A 3,849-nucleotide genomic window follows, 5' to 3' on the forward strand; every position below is an offset into this window, starting at 1 on the left:
ATGGCAGGCGAACTACTCTGACCAAGCCCAAGCCCTCCAGCGATCGGGGGCAGGCGAGGCTGGGGGACACCGCTGCTGGTCGAGGCGCCACAGAGGGGCGGCAGGTGTAGGCAGGGCGGCAGGTGTAGGCAGGGCGGCAGGTGTAGGCAGGGCGGCAGGCACGCAAAGTTTGCTGGAGTGCGCCCAGCGGCAGCCGCGGGAGGGTCTGGGCACAGGCTGAAAACTGCGCGCTGCCTTGTGTAGGCTGGGGCAGGGACCCCCTCCCCCGAACACACCCAGCTGCTTCTGGGAGGGGACCCCCAGCCCCAGCCTCCCTTGCCCGGAGCTGGGAGGGAGTCACGGAACTGAGCCTGCGGAACTGAGCCGGTAGGAAACAGACAAGTACTGCTCTGTCCCCATGGGGGGCCTGGGGTGTCTCCATCTCATGCTTGAGGAATCTGAATACCAGAGGCGGCTGTATTCAGCTGGTCATCAGCTAGGGGGACTCACACCCCATCTGTCCAAACAAGGAGCCCAGTGCTTGTCAGTGAGGAGAAAGGGTGACGGCTGGTAGTGGGGTGCAGCAGGGGAGGGTCAAGGGCGCTTTGCCTGGGAGCTCCTGGACCCACCTGCTCTGCCCTCTGGCTCCAGATTGACCCTAGCACATCAGGTAAGGGCATGAATGGAGGAGGAAAGGCAGAGGGAGGGTGTGGGGTGGGTGTGCCCCTTCTGTGACCTCAGGGGCGCTGTGCCTGGCTGCAATTGGGAGGATAGGGTGTCTATGTGACACTCTCCAGTAGAGGAGGGGAGACACCCTACCCCCTACTACCACAAGGACCAGCAGAAGGGAGCCTGGAGGCAAGAGGATGGACCTGCGTGTCCAGGTGGCTCTTGGGGTGACCCCGTCTCACTCCCCACTAGTTCCTGTACACTTCATGCCCCTTCCTGCTTCCAGGTTCTCCTGCTGCAGGGCCTTTGCACATGCTGTTTATGCTTCTGATCCACAAATCGTTTTCACACACCAGCCTCCTTCCAGGCACAGGCCAGCTAGTGATGAACAAGACAGACCCAACCCCTGCCTCAGCGGGACCCCCAGACCCATGCACCAGCACAGTCCCCAAGGAAACAGAGGCAACCGTGGGGGTCACCGGGAGGCCTCTCGTGGGGTGAGGGCGAGTCCGGAGGGTTAGCGCCTCTGCACACTTTGGAGCCCTGCCAGTGCCCCCTCCTCCAGGGAGCCTTCCCTGACCTCCCTGCCAGGACTTCTCCTGTGACAGGCTCTCTCGGAGCCCAGGGCACGCCCTCCATAAACGTTTTTATGTCGTGGCTGGGCTAACATTTGTCCCCCTCCCCCCAAGGTCAACTGCAGGGCCATCAGGCAGGCCCTCCCTGGAGCCCAGGCGTGTGGGTCAGGCCCTAGGCTTTCCCCAGGAAAGTGGGGGAAGTGTGCAGCAGGCTCAGGCTCCCAGAAGGCAAAAACTTTTCTCTCCCCTTCCCTGGCCCTGGACTCTACACCCCATTTGCTGTTCCTAGGCACAAAGTAAAAGAAGCCAGGAAGAGAGTGGGGTGACCCCCTGCAAGAGGAGAGGCCGAGTGGGGTGACCCCCTGCAAGAGGAGAGGCCGGGGCTGCCAGGGCGGGCGAGCCTGTCCTGCTCTCCCCTCGCACGGGTCGCCTCCTCTTTCTCCCCTGCAGCCCGGGAGCCCGGCTTCCTCCTGGCTCCTAGGGCCGCCGGCAGGGTCCAGGCTGGCCAGCTGCCCGCCAGGGTGACTGCCTTGCCTCTCCTGCGCAGCGCCCTGGGGCAGCCCGGGGCGTGAGGGAATCCGCGGTCCTTTGGAACTGGCTGGGAAGTCGGAGTCCGGCTCCGGGCTGGCTCTTATTTTCCTGCACAGTTTGGTGCACAGCGAGACCCTCCCCCAGCGGCACAGGCCGGTGCCTGCACCCTCCTGTGGCACACTGTGTGTGCTCTCCCAGGAGAGCGTTCAGCACCCGGGCCTCTCACTTCAAGGGCTGAGCCCGGCCACACACGCAGAGAGTGTCTGCGTGCTTTATTCGCTCCGGCAGGACGGAATAAAGGCAGCCTCCTCGCCCACCTCCCATCCACCCTCCCAGGTCTCCTGACTGGAATTGCTTTAAAAATTAATTTGCAATATTCACTCCCTTCTGTTCTGTGGGGATCACCAGCATTTTAAATATGTATTTAAATCAGATTCACGGCTCCTGGTGAAACCCTAACTGCCTGCCCCCACCCAGCAGAAAGAGCACTGGATTCAGGCCTGCTACCAGAGGTTTAGGCGGAGCTCAGCTAATGATGAGCTGTGCGACCTCGGGCAAATTACTTAACCTCTCTGCGCCTCCGTTGGCTCCTTGTGAAACGGAGGTTAATGATAATCCTTCCCGTACAGGGTGTTGTGAGGATTAAATTAGATAACATTAGGGGAAGGACTGTACCCGACCAGACCTGGGTTCCCGGGGACCAGCTGGGGAACCCAGCAGGTGATTAGTCTGGTGACCTTGGGCAGCCCCCTGCCGCCTCTGGAAGGCACAGGGCTGTTCTAGGAGACAGGCTGAGGCAGATGCCTGGGCCCCCCGCGGCCTGCCCTGCCCCAGATGGGGCTCCCTGGACACTCCTTTTCTCCTCTTCCTGGCACTCACTTCTAACGAGGGAGGATGCCCTCCCCAGCTGTCTCCCCTCCTGGCCCCCCCACGGCCAGCAGTCCTGTCCAGGGCTGTGTTCTTGGCGCCTTTTCAGGGGCAATTAGCTGCGATGTCACGGGCCTTGGTGGTGGCCACTGTGAGCATGAGGCCAGGTCACCCAGGGGCCAGGACACTGCTAGTCTGTGGCCTGAGGGGCTCCCCCAGACCCAGGGGGTCCCCACTGCCCCTGGTGGGAGGCAGCTTGGCAGGCAAAGCCATGTCCGTCTCTGCACTTTACGACTCCTTGAAGCCAGTCTGAGTGTGAATTAGCTGGAGTCTGCGCCTTTGCCGGCAACTGTCTGTTCCTTGGAAGCGAGGGGCTTTGTCAGGAAGAACAAAGCTGTTTGGTGTTTCTCTGCTTTGGGGGACGCGTGCTCTTGGGGGCGGGGGCGGGGGAGGGGGAGCTCATGGCTTCCCAGTGTCAGCCTCAAGTCCTCGCTGCTCAGACTTGCTGGTTTTGTTTGGGGTGTTTAAGTCCTGTGGCTTAAGAGACACATATGTTTGTGTGTGTGTTGGCTGAGGGATTTTTTCCCTGCTTTTTGGCTTCCACACTGTATTCTGGGGAAGCTAATTCCAGAGACTGAACTTTGCAAATCACTGCTTCAACAGCTTTTCAAAATCTGGACCTAGTTACTCCTGTCATCCGTGTGTAAAGATTTAGAAAAACCCCGCAGCCCAGGGTGGGCGCCTGGAGGATGGGCCCCGGCCGGCCCTTGCTGCAGGCCTGAGGTGCCAGAATGTGAGGCCTCGGGACGGCGGCGGGGGCGCACCGTCTGCTCGGTGCCAGACATCTGGATACTTGGAGAACATCTGGGTGGCTGGAGTTTTCAGGTTCTGCCTGACATTTAATATCAGACACAGCCGCCTCCCGCCCCCTCGCCTCCCAAACACACCCAGCCCCTTCCCCCTCCTTCCTGACGGGGAAGAAACATCCATTCTTCCTAACTCCCCAGCGTCCCCCCTCCGGGAAGCTGGTGGGTTTATGACATCATGGCTGGCTGCTGAGCAGCGTGGGGACGCACGGAGCCCCCGCTTCGGTGGGAGCCGGAGCCAGTTTCCCTCGCGCTCGCGGGAGCTTTGTTCAAAAAATCCAAAAAATACGCCGAACCCTTCGCTCGCGCGAGTATACGTTTTGGACGAGAAGCCGAGCCTCTGGACATGGTCGTGCTGTGAC

This window comes from Condylura cristata, unplaced genomic scaffold, assembly GCF_000260355.1.
Source record: "Condylura cristata isolate star-nosed mole 26May11 unplaced genomic scaffold, ConCri1.0 scaffold00004, whole genome shotgun sequence".
NCBI lineage: Eukaryota > Metazoa > Chordata > Mammalia > Eulipotyphla > Talpidae > Condylura > Condylura cristata.